Consider the following 20,000-nt stretch of genomic DNA (forward strand, 5'->3'; position numbering starts at 1 on the left):
AATGCTGTCAATGTCAGTGGCGTTGCTTGTAATTGTGTCACTGAATATGTTTGATGGCCGGGTTCATTGGCTGTTTAGTACCGGACTCTTCATCACTCGGTATATAAATTTATAAGCAAGTTCATCTAGTATAAATGTGTGTGCTTATATATATATATATATATATATATATATATGTATATGTGTGTTTTTGTATGTATGTATGTTAATACTGAGAGTGTACCTCCTCAAGTGTATATAAGGGATACAGAAATTGAAAGCAGTTACATTTTAAAACAGATGTCATTGAAACTGACTGACTGTAAATTTGTTGCTAATAATAATTTTGCATATAGTATTAAACACACAACTATATATATATATATATATATATATATATATATATATATATATATATATATATATATACACACGTATGTATATAGCATTCACTTGAAGTCGGGTTTTGAAAATGAATTAGGTGACGGGGATTACAGGTGCAGTAATTTACTATATATGTAGATAGTAGGAAAACGTATCTGGGTTAATGAATTGGTCACCGTCTTAGTAGGTGTTATCTATGATTCCAGGACTTTGATTAATAGGACCCACACTATTTATTGTATTTCCCCCCCCCCCCCCTCTCTCTCTCTCTCTCTCTCTCTCTCTCTCTCTCTCTCTCTCTCTCTCTCTCTCTCTCTCTGACTTATCATTTTCGGAGGAAAATCCGAGCTGATAAATGGCTTCGACGGTATGAGAACTTGTCTTTTTCCATGACACCTACAAAGTGAATGAGATTTTTGATTGTATTTTTGTAGGCTATCTTGCATTTTCTAGATTCGTTGTAGAGCAATCCAAATTGGACGTCAGATTGCTATACAAAATTCCGCGGCATCTGTCTATATATATGAAAAGAGGATAAACAAGAGCCCTTTTCTTTACCGCGCTGCCAAATATTACAGTTTTGATTTTTTGTCAAAACATCAGAGATTGGGTAATTGCAGACTTCATGATGATGCGGGAGATGTTTCGTGAGTTTTGATGACTTTTATTGCATTAATTAGTTACTCACATTTTATTTGTTTGTCTTTTATTTATACATGTCACAATTTTTTTGTGTGATTGATTTTTACTACAAAAGCTGACCATTTGTTTTTTTATTGCATTAATTAGTTACTGATATTTTATTTGTTTATCTTTTATTTATACATAACACAATTTTTTTTTTCGTGGTTGGCGTTTACAACAAAATCTTTCCATTTGTTTTTCCCTTGAATGTCCATCCAGGTCTTTCGTCTCAGAGTTTTTGTTTTGTTTTGTTTTTTGTTTTTGAAAAAATGTACATCGGTCTTCTCGTTTGTTTTAACACCTAACGATACTTACTGGTGGCCGCATGTGGGCAAGTGCCAGTGCTGGCATAAGGCCAAGTTCATCTAGAATGAATTAACGAATTAATCGCAGCAATGAAAGAGCTTATTTTTTGACTGGATATTGTTCGATTGTCATTGGGGAGTTGCGTCATCTTTTGACTATAGTTTTTCTTTTTGAGACTTTACGTTTTTAATCACACTCTCCATGGTATCTTGTTTAGTTTTCCTTTTCTTATTGTTTTTTTAATGTCTTCTCTATGATGCGTTACTATACTGTAACCGGAAATAATAATAAAAATCCAAAATCATGCATATGAGCAAGGCTGTATTGATTAAAACACAAAAATAATTAAAAATCGGAGCTTTTACACGACGGCCCTACCGTCGTGCAATTTTCAAAAATGTTACAATTATTTAATCACTTTTGTATTTTGATCTGTACTGCCTTGCTAATATACATATCTGTCGATTTTTGTTTATTATTTCCTATGTTATTTGTTTGCGGTTTCTAGATGTTTATTTCAGATGTTACTTTAAACTTTATCTATAAATTTGAACCAGATATAAGAGGATTGGGGATAGGGTTGGGGGGGGGGCGCCGGTAAGAATAGGCCTTTACATTATATCCAGGCGACAAATAACAGAGGAATGCATGGATTTCGCATTCGGCAATATGCAATAGAAAGAATATGCAATAAAAACTAAATTTTTATGGCCGACTCGAGCCTTAAAACTGAATTTGAAATGCCGCCCACAACTTGAGCCCTTTTTTTTTTTTACTTAAAGTAAAAACAATGAATTTTGAATTCCTTTCTTTGTTATAAACGCTCCTCGTAAATGGGCTTTTTGTGTTTTCGTGGTATTTATGCATGTATATATATAATTTAAGTGGGAAAAACCCTCATGTATTTCATACGGTAAGCGTGGATACGAAACGGAAGGCAGACCCCCACTACACAGACAGGCTCTCTCTCTCTCTCCCGGCAATCACCCCACATCTCTCTCTCTCTCTCTCTCTCTCTCTCTCTCTCCACCTCTTTCTCCATTCTAACAGGTAATGAAAATGAGAGAGTTGCATCATAACATAACGTTTATTTACAATAACCAAATCAATTAACTAAGTATCCAGTCTCACAGACTAACTTAAAACTACTCATTGTCAAGTCACCCAAAAGGTCACACCTTTCCTGGGAACTCTGTCCCACCGAAATCCAGAACCGTCTGCCAAGATACAGAACACATTCCGGTAAGTGTACACACAAGTTTAAAGACAAAGTTAATAAAATGGAACATCTTACAAGATATCAAACAAGCCACCCCTTTGGCTAAAGTAAAGGTAACACTTACCCATTCCCAACCGGAATATCACTCACTGATAAATAAAAACACTTTGGCATCTGCCATCATGGCTTCGCCTTCCTCCCCGATGTCTGTGCAAGTCTTCCCCATAAACTTGGCATTATGAATAGAAGAGGCGCACACGCACATACGAACACACAGTTCGCTAGCGCCTCGCGGTTCTAGCTGCATCTAGTTTCACAAAGGCACTTTGGGAAGAGTTCATAAACTGTCGTACATTGACTCGACGAACTAAGCACTTTTATCTCACGCCATCCCCTAGAAACTCATTCATCAGCTACTCTCAGGTCGTTATCTCTGCACTGTCCTCCACATTCCACAGGTTACAGAGAATGCACGAACAATATATTATTAATCAAAACCCTATGTCTTACATATATATATATATATATATATATATATATATATATATCATATATAAATATAGATATATATAGATATATACATAGATATATACATATATAATGTATATGTGTGTGTGTGTAATGTACGTATGTATATATATAATGTATGTATATATGTATACGTATATATGCATGTATATTGTAATCAGTGTCATGAATGCAGTCCCTAAGTAAACTGTAATGGGAATATGCGTCTATATCCTCTGTGGGAAATCTTGCCTGAATACGTAAATATTGCTGAGGAAATCCCGAGTCTATGCAACCCATGCAATTGCTCTGAAAAAAATGGAAAGTGCATGTTTCTATGCATTTTGATCAGATGTAGAGGAAACGTACAATCTGCACAGGGTCTTTGGGGAAAAAAGGGGGGGAATGTAACAGTTTCCTAAGTGCCTGCAGATATTCCATTTACCAGGGAAGTGCTTTGCCGTAATTCCCTGTTCCGGCTGTTCTTACTTAGGGGGTTGGGGGCGGGGGGGGGGGGGGGGAGAAGGGTTGTGTTTCTGTGCGAATGTTGCTCTATATATTTTTCTTCAAGTACGTATATTTTATCGGTGCTACTTTTATATTTTGATGAAAATTTGATTTTGATAAAATGTTATTTTGTTGATTCTTATTTATATTTTGATAAAAATATAATTTTATTGATGCTATTTATAGTTTGGTAATTTTTTTTTATGTTATTAAGGCTACTATGTATGTATTTCGAAAAAGAAAATTATTGATGCTACTTTATAGTTTGGTAAATTTTCTCTTTATTTTATTGATGCTTGATATATATATCCTATCTATATTATATATTATATATATATATATATCTATATATATATATATATATATATATATATGTATATGTATGTATGTATGTATGTAATATATATATATATAATATATATATATATATATATATATATTGATAAAGATTTTATTTTTATTGGTGGTGCTTTATATTGTATATCAAAATTTGATTTTATCGATGCTAATTTTTATTTAGATGAAATTTCTATTTTTCTGATGCTACTTTAAAACTAATATATATGGTTTGTAAATTTGAGGTATATCGGTTGAAACGTCCTCAGGAAATTTATCGTTGTTGCGTGGAATTGTATAACAAGTCTAGCAATCTAAAACAACTAATAATGAGAGGGATGTGTCCCTGGGTGTTTCAGATATACATGAGTGATAGACTGGAAGATTCTTGAAATTATTTCTTGAAATTATTTGAAATTGTTCGTCAACTAGAGAGACTCAATAGTACTGTCACCTGATCTCAGGTGTGGCCAGAAGAGCGTGGGCCTTTCAACACATACTAAGTCCTACAAATTCGTGAACGTGGCTTCAGAATTCTCACATCACTCCGAAATACCCATGAATTCGTGACCATGGCTTCAGAATTCTCACATCACTCCGAAATACCCATGAATTCGTGACCATGGCTTCAGAATTCTCACATCACTCCGAAATACCCATGAATTCGTAAACGTGGCTTTAGAATTCTCACATCATTCTCACATCACTCCGAAATACCCATGAATTCGTGACCATGGCTTCAGAATTCTCACATCACTCCGAAATACCCATGAATTCGTGACCATGGCTTCAGAATTCTCACATCACTCCGAAATACCCATGAATTCGTGAACGTGGCTTTAGAATTCTCACATCATTCTCACATCACTCCGAAATACCCATGAATTCGTGACCATGGCTTCAGAATTCTCACATCACTCCGAAATACTCATGAATTCGTGAACGTGGCTTCAGAATTCTCACATCACTCCGAAATACTCATGAATTCGTGACCATGGCTTCAGAATTCTCACATCACTCCGAAATACTCATGAATTCGTGACCATGGCTTCAGAATTCTCACATCACTCCGAAATACTCATGAATTCGTGAACGTGGCTTCAGAATTCTCACATCACTCCGAAATACTCATGAATTCGTGACCATGGCTTCAGAATTCTCACATCACTCCGAAATACCCATGAATTCGTGAACGTGGCTTCAGAATTCTCACATCACTCCGAAATACCCATGAATTCGTGAACGTGGCTTCAGAATTCTCACATCACACCATGCCACAGTTATTTCACGAATAATTTTCACGCTCATATTCTTAAAAATTTCGCAAGTCAAGAAACGATGTTATTTAAAAAGATCCCGAATTAATATTTAACTGTGCTGAATATTGCACGGTGGGCAGAATAAAAAAAAAGAAGTTTGTATTAAGACTAAACCAAAGAACGTTGCTCGTAAACAGACTCGGCTTGAAAACTTCTAAGTTATTTTGGTTGCATTGTTGTCTGTTATATTTGGGTTGTCGAGTCACAGATGGGCATTTTGGTACTTAAGTCAGTTTTGTCCGTAAACGCGGGGCCCACCTCCTGTCCCCATGAATATATATATATATATATATATATATATATATATATATATATATATATATATATATATATATAATATATATTCATGTTTACGTATTTTATTTGTATCACGTCGCCAGAAATTCCCTTATGCATCTCCTACCGCACATTTCCTTTATTGTAGGAATGCGCGTTCCCCAATTTGATATGTCTCAGTCTGTAACGCCAAAAGGTCAGAGGTCACCCGTTCAAGAAGAAGGGGTGTTGGGTGAGGGGGGGGGCCGGGGGAGAGGAGGTTAGGGTTCACGCTGTTTCATACCCTCGTATATACTGAGACGTAGATATCGGAGGGGGAGGGGTTGGGGGGGGGGGGGGGGGGGGAGAAAACATTATTATACAAGTATTGCTGTGTATGTTTTTTATTTAAAAAAAAACTGAAAGACCGTAAGACTGACATCCCAGAGTCTGTAGGTAGCCCAGGTCTGCAGAAGGTAAGAAGAATTAAGGGGGAAAATGACTAGGCTTTAACCTGAAGGAAGGCTCTTGTTATACTCATAAACCTCTTAGCTTACAGGATCCTTCTGAGCTGTGAGCACATACATACATACTTCCACATACGTACGCAGTCACATAAATAATAGGTAAATAGAGAGAGAGAGAGGAGGGGGGAGGGGTGAAAAAATTGCATTTGCAAGCACGGTGCCGTCTAGTCCTATTCATTGCGTGACGTCGTGACACCAGGTAAAAATCTATTTCTGGGATAATAAACGCGTAGCCTGTTGTGTGAGGGGAAACTGTCTCTGTTGCGCTAATCCTGACAACCCCCAGATAGGAGTATAAGCAGATACCGGCTGCTGGCTTTTATACAATGATCGCTTTGGTTTTCCACCTCACTAAAACTCGATTTCCAGTCACGCTCCGGCGGAAGTGCTCACACGAAAGGGACGTCGAAGAGACGAATCTACCGCCGACGACGGAAGGCCGAAAGCTTTCCGAAATATATGTCAAGAATCGCAAGTGGGAAATATTTTTTTTATTTTCGAGCATGGCGGCGTGTGGCAACTCGCTCTCCTCGGGGTTGGCCGTTTGCAGGGGGACCCCACGGCCAATGTTGTGGCTCACACGTGTGGAGAGCGCCGCTACGAGGGGACGACGTTCTGCCGCTCGCGTTCTCGCCCTCCCCTCGCTCTCCCTTTTTATCTCTTGTGCTGATTGCTGTTGTGTCGCTGAGGTGAGCAGCTCCTCGAAGTGATATATCCGACGACGGAGAGGTTCCTCGGGCGGGAACCTCCTCCCTGGACCCTTTCCGCCGAAAGGATTGAGGTTGATCGTTCAGTGGGCGGAAAAACGGGGTTTGTTTTGTGATGGTGAAGGTTCGGGGACGGGAGGGGTGTGGGTTGGGTGGGAGGGGGTGGCGGTGTGGGGGAGGGGAGATGCTACCCAATGGAAGAATCCATGACGTGTGGCTGGGGGTGCGCTCTCATCGCTGCTCTCTCTCTCTCTCTCTCTCTCTCTCTCTCTCTCTCTCTCTCTCTCATAGACACCATTTATGAACTGTAATGATGTGAATGTATTGATACTTTTGAAATACGCGTCTTTGATAATGACGTTGGGTCTCGGGCAGATATTTAAACACATGCGTACACTACCACACACCAGATAATACGGTGTATGTTGGAAGGAGAGAGACATCAGCATCTTCTCTCTCTCTCTCTCTCTCTCTCTCTCTCTTCTCTCTCTCTCTCTCTCAGCTTCTCACACGTATCTCCTATTGTCGATGATCTGGATACATCTCTCCCATTTTACTGTGACACCGGTTCTCTCTCTCTCTCTCTCTCTCTCACACACTGATAAGCTCGGAGCGAGCTTATCTTTGGTGTTGCTGCCGTTTATGAAGCTCGGGTGTTCAAGCTCACCAGAGGAGGGGGAGGAAGGAGGGAGGGAGGGAGGGGGTTACTGGGATTGGGAGAGGGAAGGGTCGGACGTTCGTTGCAGAGAGGCCAAACGATTCTCGATCGTACGTTTGAAAAAAAAAATATATATACCGAGAACTTATACCGAGGAACATCTTATGCTTCGCCTATTGTGACGTACATATATATATACTTCGTCTCTAATCCTTGAATCACGAAGGGCCGCCGGTTCGACACCTCCTTGAATGTCTCGAGCTGCTTTCATGTCGAAGGGAAATTCGCAGATAAGTGGCTTTTTCGTTTACTGTGTCGCATTTACTCAGATGTACTCGAGCCATACACAAGTAAGTAGCGTGATGTGAACGTTTCTTGGGTAAATGAAGTTTGTGTTGGTGTGTGTCAGGCATTTTGTGGAATGATTTATGAGGTCTTTTTTTGGGGGGGATGAGTTTTGTCAGTAATTTAATCTGTTAGAAGTGGATAAGGTTATCTATTATTTTCTTGTACCTCGTGTGATGACGCCTAGATTTGAACATTTTTGGATGTTTCTGCCACGAAGTCAGTTGTTGGTTGCTCTAAGATGACACTTGTAGCAGTGGAATCTCTCCTGACTAGTTGTCAAATCAGTGGGCAAGTTCCTGGTTTAGCGTTTTTTTTTTTTTAAATAGTTGCTGCTCATAGCATTTGATTCCCATATAACGCTAAAAATGCTGAAACAAATTTTTGTTGGATAAACAGTAGTCGGTGCAGTTTCCTTTGATGAGGTGGCTATTTTGGCTTTATTAATTTAGGCTAGAAACGTTTGGAGAGAGATGTTTTAAAGAGCTGCTGCATACGTTCATGCAAAATATGCCCAAGAGTGCTGTTGTGTATTGATATATGTGCGCAAGAATGTATCCCATTTATATGTAAATGTATACAATTGAAATTCATGTATATATATATATATATATATATATATATATATATATATATATATATATATATATATCGTCGTGAAGTAAATTCACGTATTCCCATCGAGGTGGAAAATATATCAGCATCGTAAGGCACTGAGGAAAAAAAGAAACGAAATTCATTGCTCTAGCGTACAGCCCCCTAGGTCGAGGCCTGCTCGTATCGGCGAGGAGGGGCCAAAGAGGGCGGAGCCAGCGTGACCCAGTTTGGGATCGGAATAAAGGTTATGTGTAGATAGGGCAGGGATGTGATGACCCACGCTGCGGAGGAAGGCGCGAGAAGGGGGAGACCCTCCCTCTCTACGGAGGAATATTCCCCCTATTTATTATACCTCGACTTTCTTTACTTGCTAGCGGGCCTTTTCTGAATAAACAGATGAAAAATGGTCCTTTCTGAATAAAGATGGAAAATGGGTTTTTCTGAATAAACATGAAAAATAGTCTTTTCTGAAATGACAGATGAAAATGGGCTTTTCTGAATAAACATAAAGAATTATCCTTTCTGAATTAATAGATGAAAAATGGGGTTTTCTGAATAAACAGATGAAAAATGGCTTTTTCTTAATAAACATGTTAAATGGGCTTTTCTGAATAAACAGATGAAAAATGGGGTTTTCTGAATAAACAGATGAAAATGGGCTTTTCTGAATAAACATAAAGGATTATCCTTTCTGAATTAATAGACGAAAAATGGTCTTTTCAGAATAAACAGATGAAAAATGGCCTTTTCTGAATAAACATGTTAAATGGGCTTTTCTGAATAAACACATAAAAAATGGGGTTTTCTGAATAAATAGATGAAAAATGCTTTTTTCTGAATAAACATGAAAAATAGTCTTTTCTGAATAAACATGAAAAATGGGCTTTTCTGAATAAACAGGTGAAAAATGGCATTTTCTGAATAAACAGGTGAAAAATGGTATTTTCTGAATAAACAGGTGAAAAATGGTATTTTCTGAATAAACATGAAAAATAGTCTTTTCTGAATAAACAGATAAAAAATGGTCTTTTCTGAATAAATAGATGAAAAATAGTCTTTTCTGAATAAACAGATGAAAAATGTTTTTTCTGAATAAACATGAAAAATGGTCTTTTCTGAATAAACATGAAAAATGGATTTTTCTGAATAAACAGATGAAAAATGGCCTTTTCTGAATAAACAGATGAAAAATGGCCTTTTCTGAATAAACAGGTGAAAAATGGCCTTGTCTGAATAAACAGGAAAAATAGTCTAATGAATAAATAGATGAAAAATGGTCCTTTCTGGATAAACAGATGAAAAATTACCTTTTCCGAATAAACATGAAAAATGGTCCTTTTCTGAATAAATAGATGAAAAATGGTGTTTTTTGAATAAACATGAAAAATAGCCTCTTCTGAATAAACATGATAAATTGCTTTTTCTGAATAAACAGATGAAAAATAGTCTTTTCTGAATAAACAGATGAAAAATAGCCTTTTCTGAATAAATAGATGAAAAATGGCATTTTCTTCATAAACAGATGGATAATAGCCTTTTCTGATTAAACACGAAAAATGGCCTTTTCTGAATAAACAGATGAAAAAGGTGGTAGCTCAGACCTTCTGCTGTGAGGTTTCTTTTGATGGAAATGAATTGCATATCGGATTATTCTTGTTCGTGTTTGATGATAGACTGTTTGGACTCCGTGAATTATGTAGGGCTAAACAATCGACGGAGGAGACGGAAGGACAGCGAGACCAGACGATTTACAGCGAGTAGTATCGACGTATCTTGTGGCGGCCGATATTTATGGTTTATTTATAAGTTACCAAGATTAGTTAGCAACAGATGGGCCCCGTTCGAGGGGGAAGTGGGTCAGGAATGAAGAATTCTGGTTGTGGTCATTTTTTTATTTATTTATTTATTTTTTTTTTTAACCCAGGTTAGTTTTCTGGAAGAGCATATTTATTAATTGAGATGTTCCGTATTTAGTATCTTATCTAGTAGCAGGTCGTTGCTTTTTTTAAGTTATATATATTTTCTACAAGTTACAGTAACTTAAATTTATGGTCGGGATACACAAGTGTTCGAAGTAAGACTTTTTTTCATATGAAAACCTTCTTTTATCCATAAGATATATATTTATATATATAAATATATATATATATATATATATATATATATATAGATATATATCCCTTTTTGTGGAAATTATTATATCGCTGTTGGTGTTCATATGTAGATACATTTTAAGTGTTTTCATGTAGCCTTCAGATGAGTAGCTTGTAATAAGAAGTTACTATTTTGGCTCTGAATTGTAAATAGCTTTCATTACCTAAGGGGAGTGTGCGTTTCAAATTATCTGTCTATAGAAGGGGACTTTTTATTTTATTATACTGCACCTCAATGCACATGGATTTTATGTTACTGCGAATTTTTTTTATTCAGGTATAGTTTTCTTGTGATTTGGCTGTAATACATGATTCCTGTGTCTTACCTACATCTTTTGGAAGTCTTTAGCATTATCATTTCATAAAAGTAGTTCAGTAATACAATTTTTTTTTATAATGACCTAGCTTAACATGGATAGTTAGTCCCGTATCAATAACGTTGCCTATATTTTGCAGTTGCTTGCAAGCCTAAAAGTTTGGACAATTTAAATCAGTTGTTGGTAACCCAAGAAAAAAAAAGTTATTTGGCTATGCTTGCCATTGTTAAAGCATTCTGAAGTCGAGCCCCAGTGACAAGACACAAGAGTTCTGCCCTTTTTTTTTTCTTTCTTTCTTTGTTTTTTAAAGACTATTGAACAGTTACATCCACACGGTACAGCGCGTTCTTCTGCTCAAGTCAGGGGGCTGTGACCCGAGGTTTGTTTCGTTAAAGGAGATGTAATGTAATGTGAGAATTCAAGTGTGTACGTGTTTTTTTTCTGTTCCTTATGGAGCGAAGAATATAAGTTTTCAGTTAAGGTTTATGATAAAATCAACCGTTCAATACTATCGTTTATTGTCTTGGTAACAGTAGCGGCTATCAAACAATAATAGCCTATATATATATATATATATATATATATATATATATATATATATATATATATATATATATATGTATGTATGTATATATATACATATATATATATACATATATACTATATATATATATATATATATATATATATTATATATATATATATATATATATATATATATATATATATATATATATATATATATATATATATATATATATATTGTAATTGGAATTGCATGAACTAAAATCAATGTGTTAACTGTTACTCTTAAGGATGAGGGGATAAAAGCTATAATTTTCTGTGTTTTAGTTTATTTCAGTACATCATTGTCATGTAGGTTTATGAAATGTTTCCTTGCCTTATAATCCTTTGAGCAGGGGGCTGTGTGTTTTTTTTTATGTCATCATCTATCCTGTCAGTGACTGTCGTATGAAGTATATATTTTAAAAATTGCAATTGTTATTCAAAAGTGCATGAAATTCATAATTATAAGACAACAAGTATTGAGTGCAACTCATAAATTTTGAGTGAATCTCATCAACCGGGAATTATACTAGAAGTTTTGAACAGATCTTGCAAGTCTGAAGCAGCAGTCACATCTACCCCCCCCCCCCTCCTACATTAAAGCAGGTTTTGTTAGAAGACAGCAATTAATAGATTGGAAATCACAAAAAAAAACCCACAACTCTTGCTCAGAAGCGCCTCTCAGAATGGCCAAAAAAAAGAAAAAAGAAAAAAAGAGAGAGATCTGCAGATCCTTTTTAAGAAACTCTCCCAGCAACGGAAATCGTTTTCTGAATTTTAATGCATCGATTCTTCATGGGCATCAGGCGCCCCTTTTGTTGACCCAAGGAAAGTTGGTTTTGCGAGTTTTTTCTTGCATGTAAAGTAGAATATATAAATCTTGTGGCTTGAATGAAACGATTCCTTGGTATAACGTGGGACTTGGTTATTCACTCATATTTAAATATATTACTTAGAAAGTTTTAAAAGACAAACATCATTCAGCCTAACTGATCTTGTACCCTGAGTTTCTCCCTTAAATCTATCAAAATTCCTATTGATTCGTATATTAAATAAAGTTCACATTTCAGCTCATACATATACATGTTTCTAATGTAAATGTATCAGTCAATAGATGAAATTAATCCCTCTGGTTCAACCGTAAAGAACGCTCAGAATATTAACTCAGTTGTGTTGAGTTATTTGATAATTATGATGACAATAAACAAAATAGCAATAAAAAACGGAATTGGATTATGTTCACGCGTACTTGGAGGAATCCAGTAATAGTAGAATAATATTTTCCGTATGTTATCATAAGAACTTGAAATCGCGCCCCAGTTTTGGAAAATTCGCGCACAAGGAATAATGAGTACTATTTTGCACCAAGAATCAAAGGCATTCCAAAGATTACACCACTTTGCATGTAGATGTAATAACATTTGCAAGCCTTTGATGTATTTCGCATTGTGCAGTACAGAAGCTTAGTTGGTCAAGTTGCACTTTTGGCATCACGAAACCGTCACGCTGATCGAGGTATAGGTAAAAAGGAGGAGTTGCATCGATCTCTATTGCCTCTTAATAAAAAGGCGCAGTCATCAAAGAATTCACATTACCGGAACATGAAGTCGTCCTCCTCCTCCTCCTCCTCCTCCTCCTCATGTGAGCAGTTCCTCTAGGCTTTAAGGTCCGGAACATGCGAAAATGTTTTCCCGTGCTACATTGGCTTTCAGATTTATACGGCAGTGCACTCATTTTGATATGACTTTACTGAGTCCCTCTCCTTGGGTATATATATACATTATATATATGTATATATATATAATATAATATATATTAATTATATACATTATATATATATATATATATATATATATTCTTTATCTTTGGTATTTAATATTTATAAACTTCTTGCCTTCACTTAGTGTTCCTATTTTTTTACCTATATTAAGTGAGTTATCTACGGTACATAAGCTACACAAAGATACTCATGTGTGCATACGAAAACGCGTTAATGATTAGATGATTATGTCTGTGTTTGTGTGTGTGTATGTTTAATTAAGAAATAAAAGCTCCAGGATGCTGGAAAACTTCAAGAATCACCGAGAAGTTTCGCTATTCTTGGAGTGGCGGTTCGTGTAATCCTGGAACGGCTGACCCTCATTTTCCTACTTTGAACTTCTTTTACCGCAAGCGTCTTTAATTAAAAGCGTGTTTTTACGCGCCGGGCTTTGGGGTCAAAGCCATGCCAACGTACCTTAACGCTTATGAGAGCCGTGGTCTTCCCATAAGGTGATTCATTAAATATATGATGATCCCCAAAACAACTCAAGGGGTTTAGATTGCTTTAAAAAATCGATTCCAATGGTCCCCTAAGATTTTTTGGGATATATATATATATATATATATATATATATATTATATATATATATATTATATATATATATATATATATATATTATATATGTATATATATATATAAATATATATGTGTGATGGCAAAGGCGTTTTTTCATAAAATAAAACTAAAAAACAGAAAAAAATGAAGGGAAAGTATAGGAGAGGGCTAGTTTTTGTTAATTTATATATATATTCTAAATATATATGTTTATGAATAATATATAATATCTTCTAGATAAAAAATATATAATATATAAATTATATATATAGATATTAAACTAAATATATATATAATAAATATTATAATTATGATATATATATATATATATATAAATATATATACATATATATATATATATATATATAATATATCTATATATATAACCAAGTATATTAATTGACACAAACATAAAACAAGAAACAAGTTCGTGAAGGAAATGCAATCGACACACTGGAACACATACACAAAGCGAGCGTGCGTGTATACCTGTATATATAAATATATACATATACTTTATTAAAAGTAATGGCTACTTCAGCAGCATTGCACTTGTAGAGATTCTTCTCTATTTTCCGAATAGCGGCTTTTTCCGTGCTACTTAGACAGGCTAGTAGAGCGCCTATGGAGGTCATGATCAAATACAGAGCCAAAATGGTGTATATATTTGAATTTTAGATAAAAACTATGACCATAGTTATCAAAGTCATTAACATATATATATATGTCCTCTCTCTCTCTCTCTCTCTCTCTCTCTCTCTCTTTCTTGAAGCAAGCGAGCTTTCGTCTGGAGCTGCCAGACATCCTCGGGCTGGGAAGCTGAGGGTGGACTGATCTTGAAGCGGTGTCCGTCCTCGTTTATATTTGGAGTTGACAGCAGGGGGTCTGCCCCATGCTGATCTACTATTGGCTGGTGGCGGTAGGTCTTCGTTTTCATTGGTGGCTTGAACCGGGTCTCAAGCCACTTTCCATGCGTTGATGGTTGCGATACTGTAAGTCCTGCAGCCGCCTAGACCTCCTAGCGGCGCGGTTACGTCGATGGGCGTTTCGCTATGCTGCGGGACGTCACGGCTAACTTGATTATGATTGGCTGCGGGAGTATCTCGTTCGGGGCGTCGTCTTCCTTGGAGTTGTCGTGCTCGGTGGTGTCATTGTTGGTGGCAGGTCTTCTCATACTCGTAGGGAGGAGAAATTCTTCCTGCGTCGTATTTAGTGTAGGTCTTACTTGCTGGATTTTGTAAGACCTACACTAAATACGACGCAGGAAGAATTTCTCCTCCCTACGAGTATGAGAAGACCTGCCACCAACAATGACACCACCGAGCACGACAACTCCAAGGAAGACGACGCCCCGAACGAGATACTCCCGCAGCCAATCATAATCAAGTTAGCCGTGACGTCCCGCAGCATAGCGAAACGCCCATCGACGTAACCGCGCCGCTAAGGAGGTCTAGGCGGCTGCAGGACTTACAGTATCGCAACCATCAACGCATGGAAAGTGGCTTGAGACCCGGTTCAAGCCACCAATGAAAACGAAGACCTACCGCCACCTGCCAATAGTAGATCAGCATGGGGCAGACCCCCTGCTGTCAACTCCAAATATAAACGAGGACGGACACCGCTTCAAGATCAGTCCACCCTCAGCTTCCCAGCCCGAGGATGTCTGGCAGCTCCAGACGAAAGCTCGCTTGCTTCAAGAAAGAGAGAGAGAGAGAGAGAGAGAGAGAGAGAGAGGAGAGACATATATATATATCGTTAATGACTTTGATAACTATGGTATCATAGTTTATCTGTAAAATTCAAATATATACACCAATTTTGGCTCTGTATTTGATCATGACCTCCATAGGCGCTCTACTAGCCTGTCTAAGTAGCACGGAAAAAGCCGCTATTCGGAAAATAGAGAAGAATCTCTACAAGTGCAATGCTGCTGAAGTAGCCATTACTTTTAATAAAGTATGCTTGAGTGAGGGTCTGCTTCCTATATATACTATACATTATATGTATATATATATATATATATTTATTATATATATATATATATATATATATATATATGTGGTATGTTTTTTGTATTTTATGACAAATGCCTTTGGCATTCATACCCGCATTTGTCGTCTCGTAAAAAAATTTCCCTTCTTCACGGCAGACTTTCTTGTGATCTTCATTTCCTCTCCATTTTCTTTATTCGTGAACCGCCGGAGGGTTGTCCTGTCTTCCAGAGCGAAGGATCCGAGTCTGAGCATAACAGGTGTTGTTATGTCATTTTCATGAAGGCATTGCTGTCTTCAGACGGGTGGTACTTACCGGGAAAACATCTTCTATGTTGATGACCGAGGAAGGTTTTTAAACGGTGATTTGGTTCTGTAGTAAAGGTAAAAAAAGAATTACCTTATGTAGTTGCCCAGTTTATGTGAATAAACTGTGTGAATTCTCTCTCTCTCTCTCTCTCTCTCTCTCTCTCTCTCTCAGTAAGATGCCTTTGAGATTATAGGTAGCTAAAGAAATTAGCAGCCTTAAGTTTGCTGTTGCATAGTTTATTGGAATATTAAGTGATTTCTTAATTCTCTCTCTCTCTCTCTCTCTCTCTCTCTCTCTCTCTCTCTCTCTCTCTCTCATCGCATTGCCTTTGAGACATAAATAAAAATAAATAAAAATGGGGGAACTGGTAACCTTGACTTTGCAGTTACCCAATTCATAAAAATATTTTTCCCCCCCCCCCCCCTCTCTCTCCTCTCTCTCTCTCTCTCTCTCTCTCTCTCTCTCTCTCTCCTCTCTCTCAGGATGATTCCTCTGATACAATAAATTGCAAAAGGAAAAAGAAGGAAATTGGTAACTTGATTTTGGAGTTAAACAGTTCATGAAACTATTTCCTTTCTCTCTCTCTCTCTCTCTCTCTCTCTCTCTCTCTCTCTCATCGAATTGCCTTTTGAGATGGATTATCACTTTTCTCTTCCGAGCCTTCGAATGCCAGTGCAGGAGTAATGCCATTTTGCAGGCGCCTCCAGATCTTTGGGTGATTACAGTTGCCAAGTCCCTTCAGGCGGGCTGGTATACCTTCCCCCTCCACCCCCCCCCCACCCCCCCCCCATCCCTAGGCAAGATATATTGCCATTGTTAGGATTATCAAGATGAGAGAGAGAGAGAGAGAGAGAGAGAGAGAGAGAGAGAGAATTTCTTTGGCTAAGTTGTTGTAAGATCTCTATTTGTTAGTTTAGTTTTTATCTGATATATTTGTAGAGATAAATAAAAAAAAACAATTTATATTCGCCTTTATAAGGAATGTATATTAAGAAGTATATATATATATATATATATATATATATATATATAATATATATATATATATATATATATTGCGGGATCTTAGAGAAAAAGACGACGGGGGGGGGAGTGGGAGACGAGCATCTTGAAAATGGGGCTGAGTGTTATAAAAACGTAAATTTTAACCGGAAATGTATGAGAGCCTGGCGAAAATGGATGTTTGCTGGTGGGGTGGGAGGAAGGGGGAGGGGGAGGGGGGAAGGAAGTGGATAGTGTTTTGCCTTTGCAGGACTCGGGCTTAGGGGGTGGGGGTGGGGGGGTCGGAGAAAGACTCACTCTCTTGTGGCGAGTCTTTTTCAAAGTCAGAGAAGAGGAAAATGAAGATGGTTGCTATTGAGGAAATGCAGAGGCCGAGGATAGAGAGAGAGAGAGAGAGAGTGAGAGAGAGAGAGAGGGCGAGTGTATATATCCCGAATGGCATTTACGGTGCTCGGGTCCTCCTTCCAGTGGCGTTGGTAAAATTCGGTATCTAGAAGGACAGCGTTGGACGCTCTGAAGGGACGGAGGGGTAGGTTAAAATTCGGTAACTGGAAGTATAGGCGTTCGACGCTCTGAAAGGAGGAGGAGGAGGAGGAGGAGGAGGAGGAGGAGGAGGAGGAGGAGGAGGAGGAGGAGGAGGTGAGGAGGAGGAGGAGGAGGAGGAGGAGGGAAGTCTATCATGAATTCGGATTTAGGGATGTTAAAGGACCGAGAGGAAATCGAGTCTTAATAGATGTTTAAGATATAATTTTGGACCAAGGGTGAAAGCGTCTCGGCGTTTCGAGGGAGGTCTCTTCGTTCATGGAATTCGGTTTCAGTGATTAAATGGACTTTTAGTAAGATTTGTGTTGAGCCCTTTAGGCTTTGGGTGAAAGCGTTTGTTTGCGTTATACTCTTGCTTATTTTTTGGAGTAAATAGTACTTTGCGTGAGCACTTTATTTATGAGCACTGTTAATGCACATTATTACTGGTAAATGTATTATGGAATACTATAAAAATAATTCATCGTAAACTCATTTTTCCTTCATGTTCTAGTTCCAGTTTATCATGTGTAACCTGTCCACTTTCAAAGAAAATATAAAAAATAGCAACAACAACAAATAAAAAATAAATAAATAAAAATTGCGCAACTTTGCATGAATAGTCAATAGGGCGACATCACTTTTTTGGAAAACTCTACGCATGTGTCGCATGAGGTTTCATTACCAACATAAATAAATAAAGAAATAAACGAATAAATAAGTCAATAATAATAAATATTAATTATTATGGCTTGTATCCAGTCTTCTGTTTGTTTTATCGAGTATGGAGAGACTCAGAGACTGATGAGGGGAAAAACTCTTCCCCCTCAGGCAGGAAAAGAAGATTGGATATAAGCTTTCCTTAATGAATATTTAATTTGTATAGAAAGACTTAATGTATTACTTTTGTTAGAATGTGGAATTCTGGATAGCTGGGAATATTTCGCAAGCACACACACTATATGTATATGTATATATTACACATATATACGGATTTCTCTATACCTTTTCTTATGCGGTAAAATACTATACGCATATATATATATTTATAATAATATATATATATATATATTATATATATATATTATATATATATGTGTGTGTGTGTGTGTGTTGTGTGTGTGTGTGTGCGTGTGTGTGTTTGTGAGTGTATATTAGCGGAGCAATGCAGTTCCTAGCAATCCACTAAACCTCACATTACGTTGTTTCGGTCTCTTAGCGCCCACTGACTCTCACCGTAGTGCCAATTCGCGAGAGGAAGATTTCGAGGGGAGAGAGGTTTCCCGGAGACACCTATAAATGCTGATTATTGATCGCCGTGCTTCCAGTGCATGTATGGCGCCACCGCAACCCATTCCAGCACCATTTCCATGACGGATATATATACTATACTACGTACGCTCTCGTTACTAAGCGGGGCGATACGCGTATCCCGGTGCGACTGATTTCGCGCGTTTATGTAATATATATGTTTGTCGCGGACGCCACAGGGAACTATATATATATATATATATATATATAGATATATATATACGTGTGTCGGAGGGATTAATATTTTGACTCTTGTGACTGCAAAATCGACTTCATACTTAAGAGTGTGATTGAATTGCATGTTGACATCAAGGATTCTTTTTTTTCGTCTTCTTCTTCTTCTTCTTCTTCTTCTTCTTCTTCTCTTCTTCTTGCTTCTTTGTATCAGAGAGCGAGTCCACTCAGTCGTCCGTCTGGCTTATAGGGGAAAATGAATGTTATTGTCAAGAACGTTCCCAGACTCCCGTCTACAAGATTTTAGGGACGTTATTACGGGCGCTGGCGCCTTACGTACGTACGAGTCTTACGTACGAGCTGTCCGTGTTATATGCTCCCGTCTCGTATTTGTTGGCGATTCTGTATCCTAACCCGTTTTCTGTCGTCATATGTATATCTTGTCATCTTCGGTGACCAGTTTTGTTTGTAAGCGATGTTGATGTTGGGACCATTAAAGTATGATGTTGGTTGCGTCAATGTTTTCCCCGAAGGCTAAGAAAAAAGAATCTTTCTAGAACGACGCTATCGTGTGCTTCTCCTGATTCTAAGAATAAGCTATTCGGTAGCTTAAATAGGAGGGAGGGGGGAATATTATTTTCATTACTTTCCTCCACCACTTTGTAACCGAGTTGACCCTTTTCTTTGCAGATTTTTAAGTACATTAATGTTGTTACTTAATCTCTTTCGCGCATTCGCTAGCGTTTCATTTCATTTGTGACAATCCCAGTTTTTAAACATTTGGATATCTTTCTTGCGTATCTTGATTTTAAAGCCTTCGTAGTCCTTTCTCTGTCCGTCTGAGAATTTCCTTTCTGCCTTCATACCATGCATTCCTTTGCATGTTTCATGCGCAGTATAGCTCCAGCTTGTTCAAGTGTAGCACAGGTTCCCTTGCAAGGTTCTT

The 20,000-nt window shown here is 37.4% G+C and overlaps 1 protein-coding gene across 2 annotated transcripts in view; it reads left to right on the forward strand.

Moving 5' to 3' along the window:
* Positions 1-20,000, forward strand: part of LOC135204191 (solute carrier family 12 member 6-like) — a 1,011,876-nt gene that overhangs the window by 628,674 nt on the left and 363,202 nt on the right. Inside the window, exon 1 of one of the 2 annotated variants that reach the window (XM_064234265.1) lies at positions 6,599-6,712. The exons of the other annotated variant lie outside the window; for it this stretch is intronic. The gene's annotated coding sequence lies outside the window, so the exon portion shown is untranslated. Of the gene's footprint in view, positions 1-6,598; positions 6,713-20,000 lie in introns of those variants that run through there. 2 annotated transcript variants of the gene reach the window in all.

This window comes from Macrobrachium nipponense, chromosome 44 (assembly GCF_015104395.2).
Source record: "Macrobrachium nipponense isolate FS-2020 chromosome 44, ASM1510439v2, whole genome shotgun sequence".
In the NCBI taxonomy this organism is placed as follows: domain Eukaryota; kingdom Metazoa; phylum Arthropoda; class Malacostraca; order Decapoda; family Palaemonidae; genus Macrobrachium; species Macrobrachium nipponense.